This window comes from Erinaceus europaeus, chromosome 20, assembly GCF_950295315.1.
Source record: "Erinaceus europaeus chromosome 20, mEriEur2.1, whole genome shotgun sequence".
In the NCBI taxonomy this organism is placed as follows: Eukaryota; Metazoa; Chordata; class Mammalia; order Eulipotyphla; family Erinaceidae; genus Erinaceus; species Erinaceus europaeus.
The window spans coordinates 11,890,561-11,913,333 of NC_080181.1; the positions used below are offsets into that span (position 1 = coordinate 11,890,561).

At 43.0% G+C, this 22,773-nt stretch overlaps 1 long non-coding RNA gene across 1 annotated transcript in view; it reads left to right on the forward strand.

Annotated features, from left to right (window-relative positions):
- The window catches only part of LOC132534982 (uncharacterized), a 185,296-nt gene that overhangs the window by 155,073 nt on the left and 7,450 nt on the right, over positions 1–22,773 (forward strand). Inside the window, exon 6 of the long non-coding RNA XR_009546745.1 lies at positions 2,299–2,459. This is a non-coding gene — a long non-coding RNA (uncharacterized LOC132534982). The remainder of the gene's footprint in view (positions 1–2,298; positions 2,460–22,773) is intronic.

Sequence of the window (22,773 nt, forward strand, 5' to 3'; positions counted from 1 at the left end):
CATCACTCACACTATAGAGAAAAAAAAATCACCTGATTAAAAAAATTTTTTTTCCAACAAATGGTTGTACTGGTAGTATTTATTCTTATATCATTTTTATACCTAACCTTAAAATCAACTTGAGTCATGAGCTATAACTCAGGTGGTTTTTTTTTTCTTTAAGGAAATCTTTTTTTTTTATTCACTTTTTGTTGCCCTTGTTTTTTTTTTAATATTTATTTTATTTTATTTATTCCCTTTTGTTGCCCTTGTTGTTTTATTGTTGTAGTTATTATTGTTGTTGTCGTTGTTGGATAGGACAGAGAGAAATGGAGAGAGGAGGGGAAGACAGAGAGGAGGAGAGAAAGACAGACACCTGCAGACCTGCTTCACCGCCTGTGAAGCGACTCCCCTGCAGGTGGGGAGCCGGGGTTCGAACCGGGATCCTTCTGCCGGTCTTTGTGCTTTGCGCCACCTGCACTTAACCCGCTGCACTACAGCCCAACTCCCAGGAAATATCTTTTGAAGCCACAGTATCACATTTACTATGGAAGCATCTTGTTTTGTTTTATTGCTTATTTTTGCAACTGAGGCTACACTGCTCCAGGCCAACTTAGACCACAGCACAGCTACTGGTCCCACCCCACCTCCACCCCTTGTCCTAACACTATAATGTGCCGGAACCTGTGTAGTGTGCATGGCAAAGCAGGCCCCCTGCAAGGTAAGCCATCTCACCTGCCCGTGGATTCTTTCCCTAAATGCTGTATGAAGTCAACCTCAATTTCTACAGTGCTTCCAGAATTGCCATGAAGAGCTAAGTTATTTTTCATTTGTAGTTGGCAATGTAAGCTATCACATATAGAGTGGCACAGTGGCTAAAGCATTGGATTCTCAAGTATGAGGTCCCAAGTTCAATCCCCAGCAGCACATGTACCAGAGTGATATCTGGTTCTTTCTCTCCTCCTATCTTTCTCATTAATAAATAAATAAAAATCTTTAATAATAATTAAAAAAGATATCACATATAGAGGGGGCTGGGTGGTAGTGCAGCAGGTTAAGTGCACATGGTGCAAAGCACACGGACCGGCGAACCAGCATTAAGGATCCCAGTTCAACCCCCCGGCTCCCCACCTGCTGGGGAGTCGCTTCACGGGCTGTGAAGCAGGTCTGCAGGTGTCTTTCTCTCCCCCTCTCTATCTTCCCCTCCTCTCTCAATTTCTCTCTGTCCTATCCAACAACAACAACAGCAATGACAATAATAAAAACAACAACAAGGGCAAAAAAAGATGGGAAAAATGGTCTCCAGGAGCAGTGGATTCATGACGCAGGCACCAAGCCCCAGCAATAACCCTGGAGGCAAAAAAAAAAAAAAAGATATCACATATAATTGAAGATCCCTCTGGGTGATGGACTACTGCATAGTGCATAGCATAGGTTTCACTGGTATTTTTTTGTGGATGAGTTAGTGTTTATAAGAATGTGCAAATTAGGGAGTCGGGCTGTAGCACAGCGGGTTAAGTGCAGGTGGCACAAAGCACAAGGACCGGCATAAGGATCCCGGTTCGAACCCCGGCTCCCCATCTGCAGGGGAATCGCTTCACAGGCGGTGAAGCAGGTCTGCAGGTGTCTATCTTTCTCTCCTCCTCTCTGTCTTCCCCTCCTCTCTCCATTTCTCTCTGTCCTATCCAACAACGACAACAACAATAATAATAACTACAACAATAAAAAACAACAAGGGCAACAAAAGGGAATAAATAATAAAATAAATATTAAAGAAAAAAAAGAATGTGCAAATTTATTTATTTTTCCTCCAGGGTTATCGCTGAGACTTAGTGCCTGCACTACAAACTCCTGTGGTCATTTTTTCGATTTTTTTTGGATAGGACAGAGAGAAATTGAAAGCAGATGGGGAGATTGAGAGGGAGAGAGAAAGACGGACACCTGCAGACCTGCTTTACTGCTTGTGAAGTGACCCTCCTGCAGGTGGGAGCCTGGTGTTCCAACCAGGATCCTTGTGCAGGTCCTTGCACTTTGTTCTATGTGCACTTAACCCAAAGCGCCACTGCCTGGTCCCAAGAATGTGCAAATTTAAGGAATGAAGTTCCTCTATCTCTTTCTCTCTGCTTCTGTGTCTCTAATAAAACAGACAAACGAGAAAAGTATGCAGATACTTCAGTTTCATGTAAGGAAGTTTCTTCCTTTGGTCCCTACTGGGACCTGCAGAGCTTCAAAGAAACTCTCAGTAGATAAGATCTACTGAGAAATGAAAATGTTTATAATAGAAGAAACTTTCTTTACAGGAATTTTTTTTCCCTTCAGAACAATGGAAGGAAAATAAAGGCAATTCTTAAGAAACTAAAGAAAGATATGGGCCTAAAAGCCTATTTGGGATTATGAATTAGATGCTGTTGAAAAATTACGTGAATATAAAATGCATGGTGAGACATCCACTCTGAAGTTATCCATGAAAACGAGATGGGGTATGCTTAATTCATAGTTTGCTTCTCTGTTTCAGCATTAAAAACAATATATGTTGATGATATGCTTTATTTATAATGTGAACAAGATAAAGTATCAATGAGATATTAACTAATTTAGCGTCTTCAATTAACTTGGATTTTATGAACAAAGTAAAATAGTTTTGTCTCTTGATTAATTTTTAAAAAATATTTATTTATTCCCTTTTGTTGCCCTTGTTGTTTTACTGTAGTTATTATTGTTGTTGTTATTGATGTCATCATTGTTGGATAGGACAGAGAGAAATGGAGAGAGGAGGGGAAGACAGAGAAGGGGAGAGAAAGATAGACACCTGCAGACCTGCTTCACTGCTTGTGAAGCGACTCCCCTGCAGGTGGGAAGCTGGGGCTCGAACTGGGATCCTGATGCCGGTCCTTCTGCTTTGCACCACCTGCACTTAACCCACTGCGCTACCACCTGACTCCCGTTTTGTCTCTTTTTCTTTCACCTTAACCCTCAAGTTAGGATATATATGGAGAGAGAGAGAGAGAGAGAGAGAGAGAGATATTGAGATTCCCACCTGTAGGGGAGTCACTTCACAAGTGGTGAAGCAAGTCTACAGGTCTGTATCTTTCTCTCTTCCTGTCTCTCCCTCCCCTCTCAGTTTCTCTCTGTCTTATCCAATAAAAATAGGAAAAGTGGCCTCCAGCGGCATTCACAGCTCCAGCACTGAGCCCTTGGAGGAAAAAAAAAAAATACAGAGAAAGCAACTCAGAATTATTTAACTACTGTCATACAGTTAACCTCTTTAAACAGTAGTTTTACATTAATCTTATTTTTTAGGAACTTTCCAATACTGTTAACAACTGCCATGGTTATCACCTGAATTTGTGGGTCCTTTATCATAAAGTAGGTAACCATATTTCTGATTTACTAAGGCCTGATGCACAGGGACATCTGTACATGTCGGTCCATTTCCACATCTCAGTTATTCTGCTGTACTTTTTTTTTTTTTTTTTTGCCTCCAGGGGCAGCACCATGAATCCAGTTCTCCTGGAGGCCATTGTTCCTATTTTTATTGGATAAGACAGAGAGAAATGGAGAGGGGAGGGGGAGATAGAGAGGAGGAGAGAAAGACAGACACCTGCAGACCAGCTTCACTGATTGTGAAGTGACTCCCCTGCAGGTGGGGATCTGGGGGCTCCAACTGGGATCCCTGAGCTGGTCCTTGTGCTTTGCATCATGTGTGTTTAACCTGCTGCATGTAGTCTGGCCTCTAATACCGCTTTACTTCTTGAAAGAACTCCCTTTGTTTCTTTTCCTTTACCTACTAAAAATGTCATCAAAGGTTGTGATAAATCCTATCAGTCTGGCTGGAGAAATAGTCGACATGAAAATTCCAGATACACTCCCATCCAGGTAATGTTCATAGTGAAGTATCCATGTAGTCCAATGAGGAAGGTGAGAACACTTGTAGTCAAATAATAACTTTTCTCCAAATGACACACAACACATCAGAGACAGATCACTTTGCCAGATGGGAATGCAAGGCCCAGGAATCCAAGGACGGAACCACTATTGAACTCAGTGTAGATTCAGATGTCAGCAGGTTTCTATAAGCACTTAAGACTTAAATGGTAATAAATTTCTACCCTCTTCCTTTCCTATCCCTAGTTCCTATAGGACAAATTTTTTGTTTTGGTTTTGCCTCCATGTTTATCGCTGGGGCTTGGTGCCTGCATTATGAATCCACTGCTTCTGGTGGCCACTTTTACATTGTTGTTGCTGTTGCTGTTATTATTGTTGTTGTTGCAATGGTGTTTGTTTTTTGCCTCCAGGGTTATCACTGGGGCTCAGTACCTCCATTGCTCCTGGAGGTCATCTTTTTTTTTTTTCTTTTCCCATTGTTGTTGGATAGGACAGAAAAAAATTGAGAGGGTAGGTGGGGGAAGACAGAGAGGGGGAGAGAAAGGTAGACACATGCTTCACACTCTGTGCTCTTAACCTGGTGCACTACTGCCTGGTCCCCAAAGTAAAGCATTGCTATAAGCACAACTCAACCCTACCAGGACACAGGGACACTAACAGAAGTGGAGTGAGAACTAAAGCAGGAAATGACTTGCGCCTCCCTCCCCTCCATAATACCTCACTTCCTGATTTCTGCCTTCTTTTCTTCCTGTCTTTGGCCTGAGCATCAGTGAGTTTGAGAATACTCTCCAGTTGTCTCCTCCACTCTCTTGGAGGTTGTACTCCCTCCTCTTTGCTCCCATCAGAAGTCAGACTCCTCATGCATGTATTTCCGTCATACATCTTATGTACAAATAGAATCTGCTTCCTTGTGTGTCATCCTCAACAGCTGGCGGCTCCTTCAGAGTAGGGGCTTCAACTTTGTGTCTGGAGTGTCTGGCATACACTAGATTCTCGTGAATGCTTGCTAAGGCTCTCCACACCGCTCCTGGCTCTCCACATTGCATATTTCTCCCCTCTATGAAATGAGGAAATGACCTAGCAGGTCTGTTGTTTGAAAGTCTGACTTCCTTTAAAAAAGAACAGACTGCCAATCTCAAAAATGTTCAGAGATCATTTTATCTAGCTTCTCCCCTCCCTCCCCAATGAATTTTCTGGAAAAATGTAGAAGATTTCTGTAATAAAAAGTCATAAAACATAGTAGTCAGCCATGGAAATTAAGGGCATGTTAAGTTTTAAATAGCAAGTTCAGATAAGTTTGGTTTTCAAGAATCAGGAACAAAGGTTCCAACTTGTTACCATTTCATGCTGAAACATGTAAGTGCATAGAAAGTAATATAATTCCTATGTCTATGATTCATTTGCTGTTCATTCATCAAAATGCTCAGTTGCAAGAGTCTGCTTGATGCTTGTTTAAGCCTCCTTTTCATGACAAGGAAGTTTGTATTATGAGAGATAATTCAAGTTCTAAAGTTTGGGTACTTAGAGGGAAATTCCAAGCATGTCAAGTCAGAAAGGTTTGTAAATTGGCTCCTAAGCTTTCTTCCAGTGCAGGTTAATAATTGGGTGACAGTGGGAAATACTTTTTGCAATTTGCTTTATACTCTTATTGGCCTCAGAGTTATGGCATGAGGCTAAAATGTGTTAAATTGATCAAATGCCTTTGAAAAGGACACTGGGGCAGAGGGTAGATAGCATAATGGTTATGCAAACAGACTCTCATGTCTGAAGTTCCAAAGTCCTAGGTTCAATCCCCCTACCCCCACACCAGCACCACCATAAGCCAGAGCTGAACAGTGCTCTGGAAAAGAGAGAGAGAGAGAGAGAGAGAGAGAGAAAGGGAGAGAGAAAAAAAGAAATAAAGACAAAAAGAGAAAGGAAGAAAGAGAAAGAAAGGAAAGAAAGAAAGAAAGAAAGAAAGAAAGAAAGAAAGAAAGAAAGAAAGAAAGGAACACTCAATGAACATAGTAATTTTAAGGGAGTTAGGCACTGACTCATGCAGTTAAGCTCACATATTACAATGTACAACGACTGGGGTTCCAGTCCCCAGTCAACCACCTGCAGGGGGAGCTTTGCAGTCAGTGAAGCAGTGCTGCAGGTGTCTGTCTCTTTGACTCTCTCCCACTCCATCTCTGCTTCCCTCTCATTTTCTCTGTTTCTATCCAATAAGTAAATAATATAAAATTTTAAAGTAATAATTTTAAAAAGTCAAATTAATCCAAACCATGAGGTGCATTATTACCTATATAAACTTGACACCAAACTCTCAATGCCTTAACATGCCTCTCCACACAAGGAAAGGCTGAAGTCCTTCTTTTTGTTTTTCTTTGTGATGGAGGTCAAGATCAGAAATGCTAAAACCAGATCTTCAGATGAGAGCATCAGTGATAACTTGGTGTCAGATTACTAGACATGACAGAAACAAAACAAAGCAGCCGAGATAACAGAACCTAGGAATTGCTGGTAAGACTGAACTAACATGACCTACAGAGCTAAGTGCTGAATCACAGGGCTGTCAGGAGCAGAAGTCTGGCTCTTCATGCCGATGGGGAAAAAGCCCTGCAGTTCATGATCTTTGGTTAACCCAGGGAAAAGTTAATAGATTCAGATCAGATAGAATCCAAGGGAAAACTCTAGGAATCTAAGAACCAGCTAAATCTTGCATCATTCTATTTGGACATGTTGTGTTCTGGACATACAAGACCCTTTTCCTTACCTGGTCCACTGCACAGACAACTCTGTTAGAATCTTTCTCCTTATGTAAGACAGCACTTAGCTCAATGTTGCTCCCACTTAAGGTTCGTTTTAGAGGTAATGCAATCATAGATCAAGTCTTTTGTTCCACGTGGCTGAGTTTTAGGACTTAGCTGTTGAGATCATTGATTCTTCTTTTCTATAGATGAAAGCATTCAGTTTCCTTCCTATGTTTCCTTATCTGCTGTGTTTTTAAAAACCTCTACACAGATGGGCTGTTTGCCTCTGAAAACTCTTTTTTATTGTCACTCTGTGCCTTAAATGTGTTAATTAGAATGAAGAGGTGAATCCCTTTATGCTAGAACCTTGGCAGAGCCATGGTGGAGTAGCTCTAAAATGAATGGTGGGTATTTTATTTCATGAGCTCTCTCCCTCCCTCTATAGTTAGCCTCTATAGTTAACTCTTCTGTGTTGATCGCACCCATTGCATCTAAGTGTTGTGTCTTAAGCATTTGTTTCATGGGAAATTGCATTCTCATTGTTTTCAAATTCTTATGGACTTTTGAGTAAAAGATTCGGCTTCAGGCCACATTTAAGTTCTAAAATCAAGTGCAGACCACACCATTCAAGTACAAAACACGAATGGAAGTAAGAAAAGACAGAGATTCTGAGTACATCATTCAAAAGCAAAACGAGACATTATTGTATGTGAGCATAACTGGAAAGCTCAGGGTAGGATTGGTGAATGGGGTGGGGGTAGGGAAGCCTATTGGTTTTTTTTTTTTTTTTTCCTTCCACAAAGAAAGCCACATTGGATAGGAATAGGCTAAGTCTGGGCCTTGGGTATATATACACACATAAAATTAATCAAGAGAATACACAACCCTATCAACATATTGTTATTTTTGTGGTTATTTATTGAGGTTTGGACAATAGGGAATAGTGTATGGGTTGCATGGGAAAGGTTTATGTGACATATACTTTAGCAGAAAACAGATGGCCATCTGATCTTAATAACTGTTTAAACAGAACTGAACTGCTATTAGTGATGCCATCAACAATGATTTATTAGGGAACTATGGTAAAGGAACTTCCACCCCCATGGAATATTTTTCCTTTCAATGTTTGTGACTGTCAACACACAACACTGAAAACATCTGGATATAAACCAAAACTCAGTTTGTCATCTAAATGGCTGATACATGCAATGCCAAAACAACTCTTGTGTTAGGAAAGAAAAATGCAACTGGTGGGTGGGGCTAGATAGCATACTGGTTAAGCAAACAGACTCTCATGCCAGAGGCTTTTAAGTCCTAGGTTCAATCCCCCACACCATCACAAGCCAGATCTGAGCAGTGCTCTGGTAAAAATAAATAAATAAATACAAGTAATTAGTTAATTGAAAATGCAACTGGTAAAATTATTTGGAAATGTAGAGACTGCCGGATTGAGTATTTAAAGGTTGGTCAGTTAAAGACACCTCATTGGGATATAACTGATATCGAAATCAGATCATTTCAGTCTGTTAAGTTTTTGTGGTTCCTCATTGCTTAAAAGGATGCATTAAGAAGGCAAAAACTGGGGTGGGGAGATAGCATAATGGTTATGCAAACAGGTTCTTATGCTTGAGGCGCCAAAGTCCCAGGTTCTATCTACTGCACCACCATAAGCCAGAGCTGAGCAGTGCTCTGGTATTTGCCTCTGTGTCTTTCTCTCTCTGCATCTCTCTCTCTCTCAAAATAAATAAATAAAGTAAATAAAACACACACACAAAAAACAAGCACATGGGGGCCGGGCGGTAGTGCAGCGGGTTAAGCACACGTGGCACATAGCACAAGGACCAGAGTAAGGACCCCGGTTCGAGCCCCACCTGCAGGGGAGTCACTTCTCAGGCAGTGAAGCAGGTCTGCAGGCGTCTGTCTTTCTTTCCCCCTCTCTGTCTTCCCCTCCTCTCTCCATTCCTCTTTGTCCTATCCAACAACAAGGGCAACAAAGCGGAAGAAGTGGCCTCCAGGAGCAGTGGATTCATAGTGTAGTCACAGAGCCCAGCAATAACCCTGGAGGCAAAAAAAAAAAAAAGCACACAGAAATCCTGATTTTATTTTATCTTATTATCTTTACTTATTTACTGGATAGAGACAGCCAGAAATTGAGAGGGAAGGGGGTGACAGAGAGGGAGAGAGACAGAGAGACATTGCAGTCCTGCTTCACCACTTGCAAAGCTTTTCCCTGCAGGTGGGGCCCAGGGGCTTGAAGCTGGGTGCTTGTGCACTGTAACCTGTGTACTCAACCAGGTGCACCACCACCTGCCCCCATCCCCACAAATCTTTCTTACACCATGCAAGTCACTACATTATTTCCTCCTAACTTATCACGCTGGTCTATTGCCTCTTTCACTCAACAAATTCAGCAGGCAACTATGCACCAAATAAATAATACTTGGGCTTTGCCTGATTTCAGCAAGTCTTTGTTTAATGCATTTCCCCTACTATGTTTTTCTTCCAAACTGTCTATTTTTCATAAACTGTCTATATTCCCACCCATCTTTCAAAATTATTCTCAAAAACTCAACTTCCATGTTAGCCTTTGCTAATTTCTCTGTATTTCACTGTTTCCTCTACCAAGCAATGATAGTGCACCCACTGAGAGTTGCTGGAGCAACTGGCATCATCATTCTTTGTGGTGGACAGTGGGACATATATATTTTTTTATTTTTTAAATTTTTCCCCCCCTCCAGGGTTATTGCTGGGCTCGGTGCCTGCACCATGAATCTACCGCTCCTGGAGGCCATTTTTTTTTCCCCTTTTGTTGCCCTTGTAGCTTCGTTGTGGTTATTATTATTGCCCCTGTTGACGCAATTCGTTGTTGGATAGGACAGAGAGAAATGGAGAGAGGAGGGGAAGACAGAGAGGGGGAAAGAAAGACAGACACCTGCAGACCTGCTTCACCGCCTGTGAAGTGACTCCCCTGCAGGTGGGGAGCCGGGGGCTCGAACCGGGATCCTTACGCCGGTCCCTGCGCTTTGCGCCACATGCGCTTAACCCACTGCGCCACCGCCCGACCCCCGGGACATATATATATATATATATATATATTTTTTTTTTTTTTGTTCCTCCTCCAGGGTTATTGCTGGGCTCGGTGCCTGCACCATGAATCCACCGCTCCTGGAGGCCATTTTTTTTCCCCCTTTGGTTGCCCTTGTTGTAGCTTCGTTGTGGTTATTATTATTGCCCTTGTTGACGCAATTCGTTGTTGGATAGGACAGAGAGAAACGGAGAGAGGAGGGGAAGACAGAGAAGGGGAGAGAAAGATAGACACTTGCAGACCTGCTTCACCGCCTGTGAAGGGACTCCCCTGCAGGTGGGGAGCCGGGGGCTCGAACCGGGATCCTTACGCCGGTTCCTGCGCTTTGCGCCACGGGGACATATATTTTTAAACCTTGGCTTTCCTGTGCCTACAAGAGTGACTGGCTCATAAATGGTACTTTTTAAAGATTTTATCTATTCCTTTTTGTTGCCCTTGTTGTTTTATTGTTGTAGTTATTATAGTTGTTGTTGATGTCCTTGTTGTTAGATAGGACAGAGAGAAATTGAGAGAAGACGGGAAGACAGAGGAGGAGAGAAAGATAGACACCTGCAGACCTGCTTCACCACTTGTGAAGCTTAGGCGGCTGCGCTACTGCCTGACTCCCACAAATGGTGCTTTAAAATGGCATCTGAGTGAATTAATCCCAATTTAAGCTCTTATTTTTTTAAAAGAGAGTATTTTTCCCTGAATAATTTTCAGTGCTCGTTCAACAATTCACCCCAGCGTTATAAATTATAGTTAAAGGAATAGATCTCTATCCGATATTGATTTGATTACATAAATTTAAATAATAATCTGTTCACTCAACTTTAATTCCTTGACTGCATATTTTGTATACCATGTTTTTATGCAACTTAGATGAAAGACACAAAATACACTTTAGTATGTCTGTAGCTACGATACTTGGCTTATGAAGATGCTTGACCTCTCTCTAGAAATTTTGAAAACTCTCTAGAATTCATAGTATTAACAATATACAGTGAGGGGGGGGAGAGAGAGTGAGCCTTGGTAACCTTTGTAGAAGTTACATTCACAGCATACAATGCTATAAAAAATGGATTATAGACTCCTAATTCAACCATTCAACTCTAGGTAAGAAAGAATTTTCACTGTCTCTTTTGCTTTATATTTTCCTACATGGTAAGAAAACAGTTTCTTGTGTTATTGTTTTGTGTGCGTGGGGGTATACTAATGCATACTGTGTACATTTACATGTACAGTCCCATAGCTACCCATACACAGTCACATACATGGATATGCAAAGAGAGGGGTTTTGTACTGTCAGATTTGTATTGAGTTAAATAAAAGCAGACAACATTCCAAGAAAAAAAAAATCATCACTCCCCAGTTTTACTCATAGTCTCTCAAAACATACTGGTTATCTCATTTCTCCACCGAAATTGTCGAAATCAAGCAGATACTGTAGAAAGAGAGGTAATACAGAAATACTTTCTCCAGGCTGAAGGGTATGAGATAATGAAACTAGCTCCTGGGATAAGCACATTTATTGGGTTTGTTCTGTATCGGATGTAACAAAAGTCCAGGATCTGAAGAACACCCTGTGTGGTTCTTTTCACACTCTTTGATCACACAGTTCCTCTTTAATTCAGATGTAGTAGAGCTTAAGTAGCTTCATTGATGTGTTAAGTGTGGAATGATTTTTGGATAAAATAAAAAAGGCTCCATTATGTGTCCAGAAAAGCCTGTGTGTTCTTGTTTACTGAGACAGGGAGTTGGTTTCCCACACAGAACAACAGTCCTGCAATGCCCAAGCATTGAAAAGAAGAGTAAAGGAAACTTAATTTTCTACCTGGCAGAAATCAGCTCCTGGAGGAAGATGCAGACAGTGTGACTGGACTGGGCTTCCACTGAGTGAGAGGACTTGACTGATTCTCAGAAAACGTGCAGTGCTGTGTAGAGGGGGGTTGCCTGCACTACTTTTGTTAGGGTGACAGACATTTTTGTTTGTTTGTTTGTTTTGCCTCTAGGGTTGGGGCTTAGTGCCTGCATCCTGAATCCACTGCTCCTGGAGGCCATTTTTTCCCCGTTTTGTTGTTGTCATTATTGTTATTGTTGCCACTGATGTTGTTATTGTTGGATAGGACAGAGAGAAATTGAGAGGAGGGGAAGACAAAGAGGAGGAAAGAAAGATAGACACCTGCAGACCTGCCTCACCACCTGTGAAGCGACTCCCCTGTAAGTGGGGAGCTGGGGGCTCGAACCGGGATCCTTACACCCGTCCTTGCACTTTGTGCCATGTGCGCTACCGCCCAGCCCCCTAGACAGACATTTTATAACAGGCCCTGCTCTTTGTACCTTGTTTACACAGATACATCCCAATGTGCACTTGCCACCTGATTCAGGAGGGGCGGAGAGAAATGTTCCTTTGGAATTTCCACACACACACCCCCACTGCCCATGAGTCTTCAGGTTGATTTTCCTCCCATTTAAGTTGGCTGTCATTTGCTCTTTTTCTCTTTCTTCTCTTCCTTCTCCTTTCCTTCTCCTTCTAGTGCATGGGGTTAAGTGCACATAGTGTGAAGCACAAGGACTTGTGCAAGGATCCAGGTTCAAGCCCCCAGCTCCCCATAGTATAGGCACTGAGCCCCAGTAATAACCCTGGAGGAAAAAAGATAAAGTAGAGCAAAAAAAAATCTACGCAGAGTTTCAATATTTAGGCCTGGATATGGTTCCTACCTGCTGGGAAGGACTTAGATCCTGTGAATCCACAAAACAAGCTGCACTCTGGCTACAGTGTGAAGAGGGGTGAGATTAGAACCCACCTCAGTGTCATACTCCAATGCCCAGTCTTCTTTATCTTTTATTCTCTTTTATTTCTATCTCTACACTATACTGCCTTGACTACATGAGGCACTCAGAGTCGAGTTGTCCTCATGTAATCCTGTTGTCAACCCCATGGTTATTGTCACTATCATCTTTCTCTTCAGTCTCATTAGGAATGCATCCAAGGCCTATGTTTCCTGGCTGGGGATTATTGAGAGAGAATGTATTACATAGCTGTTCCACTCAAAAGTTTTATAATCTGCAACAGACAGCAGTGAAGTGGACAGAATGTACGGAGAACAGAACAAGATCTGGGAATTGGGAGTCAGGCGGTAGTGCAGCGGGTTAAGCGCAGGTGGGCAGGTGGCGCAAAGAGCAAGGACCAGTGTAAGGATCCCAGTTTGAGGCCCCGGGTCCCCACTGTAGGGAGTCGCTTCACAGGCGGTGAAGCAGGTCTGCAGGTGTCTGTCTTTCTCTCCCCCTCTCTGTCTTCCCCTCCTCTCTCCATTTCTCTCTGTCCTATCCAACAACAATGACATCAATAACAACAACAATAAAACAACAAGGGCAACAAAAGGGAATCAATAAATATTGAAGAAAAAGATCTGGGAATTGTTTCCATAGATAATGTTTACTTATTCGTATTTCAGAGAAAAGTATATTTTCAGGCTGAGATGCTTGGGAACAGGATAGTGAGTGCCATTTCATGTCCAAGAAAACAATCATCAGACTGCATGAGCTATGGGGGAGGAAGGAGCAGAGAATTTCCTTCACTGATGCTTAGAGAGGGGAGGAGACAGGATGGAAGTTCCAGGCACAGTCTCATCCTCTCTACTGATCATCTGATTCTACCTTCATAACGTATCTTTTTCTGCAAATCTAGCTTTATATTGCCCAAGCTAGCTACTCATACATTTTTTTCCTCTACTATTTGGGAATGAAAGAAACCGTGTAGACTTCAGGGTTTTTCAGAGGAAATTCAAATTAACAATGAGTGAGATGAACAAGGGGGGAAAAGTGCCTAAGAGCTGACAAAAAGCAAATATGCTTCCTATCTACCTGGAAGAGATCCAACATTTCTGAGGAATTCATCACATGATCTTAGACACCATTTATTTATTTATTTATGAGAAATATAAGAGAGAGAGAGAGAAAGAACCAGACATCACTCTGGTACATGTGCTTCCAGGGATTGAACTTAAGACCTCATGCTTGAGAGTCCAAGGCTTTATCCACTGCACCACCTCCCGGACCACTTAGATACCTTCTTTAAGTAGCTGAATAAATACAGAGGACTTGGGGCCCAGACGGTTGCCCAAGAAGGGCACCATCAGCAGTGCATGTGGACTTAAATGTTGTCTTCGACAGTGACTAGGTCTCTTCTAGGAGAGACGTTCCCTTTCAACTGTCCATTCTGCCTAGAGGTTGCCTCTTCTGAAATTAACCTTTAGCTAACGATATACTTTGGGACGTCAGGATTCTTACTCTGCTGAATTACCCCATCAAGTATGATTTTTTTCCCTCCTTAAATTTGATGTCATGATGCATTTTTGGTCATTATGAACCTGTTTGTAAAATAAATTGTGTGTCAATGAATGATAAGATGTGGGCATGAGAGCCAGACAAGGGATATTCTTCAGGCCTTAGATTCCTAGTAGCAGCCATTAGCTTCTGCCCCTTGGCATTCAGGATGAGCTCTTCAGCCCCGACTCCCTTTATTAGCCTATAGTCTGTGTCGTTACCACTCGCAGTAGAGCTGCCATCACAGTTATCCTAGACATTTAATGCCCTTTCTGCAAGCACATCTCACATTCTTCAAATGCATTTCTCAGTGAGCCTCTCTCGCCCCCTCCATCTATTTGTGAAATGTTTGGTATGTGACTGTTGCCATGCACAACAATAGGCCCCGACCAAGTCATAGGACTTTAATTTATCATGTCAGGTGACATTTTTTCCCTCGTGAGAATCAGCTGTAGCCATAAGGCCAGTTCTCTCATTTGAGCACGATGTGGTTTCTGATAGTCAAAGATTTTTTTTTTTAAAATAACTTGCAAAATCTATATCTTAACAAAAAAAGAAACAAAGAAAATTGAACTTTTATCATCAAAGAGAAGTTCCTCCATGAGTCGGACTATAATTCTGGTGACTGATATTTCTGAACGCAAGTTTAGCTCCTAGATCTCTCTTTAGCTTCTCCATAGGAAAATTGTTTTTTCTTTCCTTCCCTCTTCCCTCCTTCCTTTCTTCCTTGCTCTCGCCCTTATCCTCTTCCTCCCTTCCCTTCTTCCTTTCCTTTCATTCTTTTAACTCATTTACTATACACCCTATTCTCAAGAAGAAAACATTAAATCAAAAAAGACATTAAAACAAGAACACGGGGGGGGGGGTCAGGTGGTGGCGCACTGGGTTAAGCGCATGTGGCGCAAAGCGCAAGGACCGTCAGAAGGATCCCAGTTCGAGCCCCCGGCTCCCCACCTGCAGGGGAGTCGCTTCACAGGCGGTGTAGCAGGTCTGCAGGTGTCTATCTTTCTCTCCCCCTCTCTGTCTTCCCCTCCTCTCTCCATTTCTCTCTGTCCTATCCAACAATGAACAACATCAACAATGGCAATAATAATAACCACAACGAGGCTACAACAACAAGGGCAACAAAAGGGGGGAAAAATGGCCTCCAGGAGGAGTGGATTCATGGTGCAGGCACCGAGCTGAGCAATAACCCTGGAGAAAAAAAAAAACAAAACAAGAACACATGGTGGCCACTGTAATGAAATGACCAAGTAAAAAGAAATAACTTCTTTTTTTTAATTTAATTTAATTTAACTTATTCCCTTTTGTTGCCCTTGTTGTTTTATTGTTGTAGTTATTATTGTTGTTGTCGTCGTTGTTGGATAGGACAGAGAGAAACGGAGAGAGGAGGGGAAGACAGAGAGGGGGAGAGAAAGATAGACACCTGCAGACCTGCTTCACCGCCTGTGAAGTGACTCCCCTGCAGGTGGGGAGCCGGGGTTCGAACCGGGATCTTTATGCCGGTCCCTGTGCTTTGTGCCACCTGCACTTAACCCACTGCGCTACAGCCCGACTCCCAAGAAATAACTTCTATAAGCATTTGTAAAACCTTACAAAAATTATGACGTTATTGCTTTGGGAGAATGATACAGAGTGGACAGTGTAGAAGCTAAGAAATTGGACTTGGAAATTAGAAATAAGTAAGTTTCAATCCTACTAGCTACCTGACCACAAATACAAAAATGCCCAAATTGGACTTCCCCCATCTGCTACACATAACATGCTAATAACAGTACATGAATCAAACTGCTCTGCTGAAGAATCTTTCAGTGAAATTATATACGTTACTTTTTCTTTTTTTTTGAGGAACCTCTATTTTCTTTTTTGCCTCTAGGGCTATTGCTGGGGCTTGGTGCCTGAATCAGGAATCCACTGCTCTTGGAGGCCATTTTTCTCATTGTTGTGGCCTTTGTTGTTATTGTTGTTATAGCTGTTGTTGTTGTTGGACAGGAGAGAGAGAAATAGAGAGAGGAGGAGGAGGACACAGGGGGAGAGAAAGATAGACATCTTTAGACCTGCTTCACCGCTTGTGAAACGATCCCCCTGCAGGTGGGGAGCGGGGGGCTCGAACTGGGATCCTTATGCTGGTCCTTGTGTGCTTTGCACCATGTGTGCTTAACCCGCTGCACTACCGCCCAGCCCCCTATACATTACTTTTTAATGTAAAATGTTAAGCATATGGCGAGGGAGGTAACACTGGTTTGTGCAACAGACTCTTATGCCTAAATTCCTATAGGTCCCAGGTTCAATCCCCGGTATCACCATAAACTAGAGTTGAGAAGTGCTCTGTTTCCTCCTCCTCCCTCTCTTTTCCTCTCTTCCTCCCATTAAAATACTAATATGAAATATTAAAAAAAAAGTTAAGCACAAATGCCTAGAATGCAATATATTCTAAAAACATTAGTTGCTGCTATTCCTGTTAGGTCAGGCGAGTAACCTGCACTGTCCCATTTTTAGTGTGTAGAACCCCACAGGACTATCACCCTCCCCACTCCTGTCCGGCGCACTTAGTGTTTAGAATCCCAAAGGACTCTAAAGTCAGTGGGGGTAGGGGGAGTCAGGACTTGTGCTGAGGGCAGTGCATGAGAGCAGCCAGCCTCTGTTGCCAGGTGAGCACAGTGGAGCAGTGGCTAGGCTTCTGTGCCTGGCCTTTCTCATTTGTTGGTCACTCCCCCCACACCTGAGCGTCCTTCTCTCAGCTCTTTGCTCAGCATGCCTGGCAGTGCTCTTTCTCAGTGCGTGGTCCCTTGGTGTGCACATCCCTCAGGGAAACTCCAGTGCTCTCAAGCTTCTTGTAACTGTCAGATTCCTACTCACCCTTCAAGGCCTGCCCCAAATAGCACTTTTGGGGAAGCTTTCCTGGGTTGTCCTAAAATGCCATCTCTGTGCTCTCTTGTTTTTTTTTTTATTTATTTTACATCCAGTTGTTGGGGTGCTGTACTGACACTATGAATCCACCACTCCTGGAGGCCATTTGTTTTCCTAATATTTTTATTAGATAGGACAGAGAGAAACTGAGAGAGGATGGAGAGATAGAGAGGAGGAGAGAAAGAGAAGCGACCCTGCCCCCCTGCAGGTGGGGAGCCAGGAACTGGAACCTGGGTCCTTGCTCTTGGTGATATGTGCTTAACTAGGTATGCCACTGCCCGGCCCCCTTTCTGTGCTCTCTGTCCCCCTTCTACTTTTTTTTTTTTGCATCAGCTGCAACTCTGTTCAAGTCATAGGTGAATATCTCTCTGCGCATCCATTCCCGATCTTGGACTCTGAGCAGTGTGAAGCAGGGACTTCAGTGGATTTTTCTTTGCGCTCAGACCTTCATTAGATGTACAAGCACATCACAGAGCAATGCCAATGCAAGCTAATTGCTTCTGTTGAAATGAACTCAGTTCTCCCAAGCAGGAAGTAATAAGCCTGCTTTCCTGTCTTTTTAAGATTTTGCAGGAGTTGAACGGGGAACATACAACCAAGGCCAGGACCCACAACTCCACGTGTGCCACCAACCACCCCTAGTTGCAGGCAGCCCTCCCTCCAGTTACGAGAGACATGAAATTAAAGATAGCCCCAGAGCAGGAACCAGGTCTTGATGACAGGGGCTCTAGAGAACACTAGGCCTGGAGAGTTCATATCAAAGATGAGTGAGTTTAAATGATCAGTGGGTGTGGAGCCTACATTTGGCTGAATACAGTTAAGAAATTCCTTGGTTAGCAAAACATAATCATCCTTTTATTCCATTTTTTACATTTCATTTGTATGAACTGATCTAGGAAAAAAAAACTCTTTGTGAGGCAAGATGATTTTTCTTTCTTTATCTGGGGAGCAGAGCTTACCTGATTTTCATCATTAATGGTCTGATATGATTTGAAACAGCAAAGGTAGAAGTTCCATTGAAAAAGAGATTATCTGGGAGTAGGGCGGTAGCACAGCAGGTGAAGCACAGGTGACACTAAGCACAAGCACCGGAGTAAGGATCCTGGTTCGAGCCCCCGGCTCCCCACCTGCAGGGGAGTCGCTTCACAGGCAGTGAAGCAGGTCTGCAGGTGTCTGTCTTTCTCTCCCCCTCTCTCTTCTCTATTTCTCTCTGCCCTATCCAACAACAACGACATCAATGACATCAACAATAATATCTACAACAATAAAACAAGGGCAACAAAAAGGAATAAATAAATAAATATTAAAAAAAAAAAAGAGAGATATCGGGGGTTGGGCGGTGGCGCAGTGGGTTAAGCGCACGTGGCGAAAAGCGCAGGGACCGGCGTAAGGATCCCGGTTCGAGCCCCCGGCTTCCCACCTGCAGGGGAGTCGCTTCACGGGCGGTGAAGCAGGTCTGCAGGTGTCTTATCTTTCTCTCCCCCTCTCTCTCTGTCTTCTCCTCCTCTCTCCATTTCTCTCTGTCCTGTCCAACAACAAAGCAACGTCAACAATGGCAATAATAACTGCAACGAGGCTGCAACAACTAGGGCAACAAAAAGGGGAGAAAATGGCCTCCAGGAGCAGTGGATTCATGGTGCAGGCACCAAGCCCAGCAATAACCCTGGAGGAGGAAAAAATAAAATAAAATTTAAAAAAAAGAGGTATCTGGGGGGCTGGACAGGCAGCACACATAGTGCAAAGCACAAACACCAGCAGAGTAAGGATCCCGGTTCGAGCCCCCGGCTTCCCACCTGCAGGGGAGTCGCTTCACAGGTGGTGAAGCAGGTCTGCAGGTGTCTGTCTTTCTCTCCACCTCTCTGTCTTCCCCTCCTCTCTCCATTTCTCTCTGTCCTATCTAACAACAACAGCAGCAACAACAACAACAACAATGGGAAAAAGAGCAGTGGATTCGTAGTGCAAGCACCAAGCCCCAGTAATAACCCTGGAGGTAAAAAAACAAAAAAGAGATATCTGAAGCTGGAACTTGTACAACTACTTACAGACTCACTCCCCCATTCCAAGGCAGTCTGCACTGTCAAGTACAAATATTACAGATTAGGAATTGACCTGAACGGAGGGCCCTACAGAGTTTTCTCAGTAGAAAGTTCTGTTAGCTGAAACACAGCCAGTTCTTGGTTATCCACAAAAAAGGAAATGAATAGTGGTGCAGATAATCCAAAGCAGAAAAACAACTTAAACATTTTTTATATTATACTTTGGAATGCTTTATATGACTTTTGGGAATTTAGGTTTTCCTATCCAGCAGTGTTCTGCTCAGGAAAAAGTTAAAATGAGTTTGCATTCCCTAAGCCCACACGAAATTGCTGGAGGGGGGCTGCGGCCCAGCCACACACTGGGTGGCGCGAAGAAAGCAGCCTGAAATCCAAGGGGAAAGAATTCCACTGATAATCTAGATGTGGAAAGTGGCCATGTGAATAATTAAGTGCTCACAGCAATTGAATTCAGTCTTGCAAATTACTGTGGACAATTTTCCAGCCCGCATTTAAGAAAGAAAGAAAGAAAGAAAGAAAGAAAGAAAGAAAGAAAGAAAGAAAGAAAGAAAGAAAGAAAGAAAGAAAGAAAGAGAGAAATCAGATTATCCTCATCAGAAAAGTTACATTGCTGATAAAAATAAATGAACTTGGGGGTCGGGCTGTAGCGCAGTAGGTTAAGCGCAGGTGGCGCAAAGCACAAGGACCGGCATAAGGATCCCGGTTCGAACCCCGGCTCCCCACCTGCAGGGGGGGTCACTTCACAGGCGGTGAAGCAGGTCTGCAGGTGTCTGTCTTTCTCTCCTCCTCTCTGTCTTCCCCTCCTCTCTCCATTTCTCTCTGTCCTGTCCAACAACGAATTGCATCAACAAGGGCAATAATAATAACCACAACGAAGCTACAACAAGGGCAACAAAAGGGGGAAAAAAAAAAGGCCTCCAGGAGTGGTGGATTCATGGTGCAGGCCCCGAGCCCAGCAATAACCCTGGAGGAAAAAATAAATAAATAAATAAATGAATTTACCGTTCTTTACTGACCACAATCCCTGGGTGCTGGTATTGTTAAGACCTCCTGCTAAGGCTGTGTATATGTGTGTGTGTTTGTGTTTGTGTGTGTATGTGTGTGTGTGTTTGTGTGTGTGTATGTGTGTGTGTGTTTGTGTGTGTATGTGTGTGTGTGTTTGTGTGTGTGTATGTGTGTGTGTGTGGGGTGTCAGTTTTCCGAGGCTGTATCCCAGCCCCATCCTACAATTTTCTTTAGTCGAAAACATGTAGCTTTTAAAATGCCTGACTACGTGCAGAGTACTCTCTTATCTAGTTTGGTAGTGAGCATTATTGGTCCTGTTCCACAGATCAGAAAACCAGAGATCAGACAGGTTCGTTACTAATTTAAGGCCTTCGAACCAGTTACTGAGAGAGACTAAATTTAAACTCGGGATGAATTTACATAGTTTGGGATCAAAATGAGGAAAAGGAGGGATAAAAAGAACAATAACAAAGGATTTCAAAAAGGACGTTTTGTGAATGCATGAATTCTTGTTAGTGGGCAACTGTGATATGAGGTGCTTGATGGTAATTGCAGGACCAAGTACACAGTACTGTTGGGATGATGCATAGTGATTAGATAGCATCTTATTACCACAGTGCTGAATCAGAATGGGGTCTTTGGCTATAGGTGTCTCTCTCTGTCTCTTTCCCTCTATATCTCCCCCTCCTCAATTTATCTGACTCTATCCAATAATAATAAAGAAAAGGGTTTTAAAAATTAAAAATAATAATCTGTACAAGAGGGAGCAATTTAAACAAAAATGAAAACGCTAACAAAAAATGTCAAAACAGCATATTTGTTTCGCTTATCATTAAGGAAAAAAATTCAGCTCAGGAGAAGGAACAGGAGAGAAGGGAGAGGAAAATTTCCCCACTTTTTCAGAACGCGTTCGTGTCCTTATCTAGTGCAGGACAAAGCATATGGCTTTCGACATTCCTGTTGGGAGGAGATGAAGGCAGGTAAAAATAAAGAATGGGACGGGCCAAGGTGACTCAGCTGTCCAAGAAGATGCTCATACTCAGCTTGCTGGCTCCGAAGCTGTGATCCTCTCCTAACGGGGCTGTTCCTATACATGAAGTTAACTTTCATGCCAAACTTACAGGAAGTCTCAGAGGAGCTTAGGGGAAGAAAGCGGAGACTCTAGAATGCTTGCAAAAATATAACTGTAGATTTACAGATTTCTCAGTTAACTCCGGAAATTTCCACAGTCATTTTAGCTCAGTCATGCTTTTTTTTTTCCCCTAGCCAAATTCTTTTGTTTGAATTTGATCCATTCTTTGACACCCCCACCCACCCACCACCACCACCACCACCACATTTTACATGAGCTTACTCCCTATATAAAGATGCAGGAGCCACTGAATGATCTGTCTTGATATGACTTTACCAGGTCTTCTGTCTCTCCACTTGTTGGGGCCTCCTATGTGTGGGCCTGTCTCCTTGTTTTATGAATTCTTCTCATCATTGTGGACATGACCTCTAGAAAACTGTTAGCAGAATTCTAAGTTCTCAGCAGACAATTCTACTCTTTCTCCCTCCCTCCTTCCCCCCTCCCTCCTTTCTTTCCTTCCTCCCTCCCTTCTTTCCTTTCTTCCCTTCCTTCCTTCCTTCCTTCCTTCCTTCCTTCCTTCCTGCCTTCCTTCCCTCCGTCCCTCCCTCCCTCCAGTGTTATTGCTGGGGCTCAGTGCCCACACTAAGAATCCACTGCTCCTGGTGGCCATTTTATTAGATAGGACAGAGAGAAATTGAGAGGGAAGGGGGAGATATTTGAGATGGAGATGGATAAAGGAAGATAGGTACCCACAGACATGTTTCACCACTTGTGAAGTGTCCCCACTGCAGGTGGGGAGCTGGGGGCTCGAACCAGGATCTTTGCGAGGGTAGGTCCCTGTGTTTAATACTATGTAACTCCATGCACCACCACCTGGCGCCTGAAAGTTCTACTCTCTTCCTGTCTTGGATGTTGGGGTGCATCACTTCTTTCAGGAGCAAAGTGGGAGTTGTCTGTTGAATTTCCCCCAGGAAATTTCTCTCTGTCAGAGGCCATTTCATTGTTCAAAGTTACATCGCCTCCTCAGAGGTAAATCACAACTAACAATTGCCAAGACCCTTGCAATAATCCAAGACAACTATGAAGTATTATCAGAATTCCCAGTCTTCTTGTGGGATCAGCTATGCACCCACTTATGAATGCGCCATTGTTCAGTTCTCCCCTTGTCCAGTTTTGCTATCCTTAGTTTCTAAGATATATATGTATATATATATATATATATATATATTTACTTATTTATTTTATTCTCTTTTGTTGCCTTTTTTGTTTTATTGTTGTAGTTATTATTGTTGTCATTGTTGTTGGATAGGACAGAGAGAAGTGGAGAGAGGAGGGAAAGACAGAGAGGGAGAGAAAGAGAGACACCTGCAGACATGCTTCACTGCCTGTGAAGTGATTCCCTTGCAGGTGGGGAGCCGGGGGTTCGAACCTGGATCTTTATGCCAGTCCTTGCGCTTTGTGCCACCTGCACTTAACCCGCTTTGCTAACGCCCAACTCCTTTTTTTTTTTTTAAGAGTCTGTGCGTGAAAGTAATTGTGGACAAATCTTCACTACATAATCCATTTCCCAGAGAAACTGAGGCATGATGCTCCCTTTACCCTGTCTGTATTAACGATTTTTTGTTATTGTTACTGCTACAGTCACCTGGACTATAATGCAAGAAAGGTTTGCAGGCCTTGAATGGGTCAGTGATCAACGTTTTGGTAGATCATGGACAACAGAATCCATCAGGGCAAGCCTAA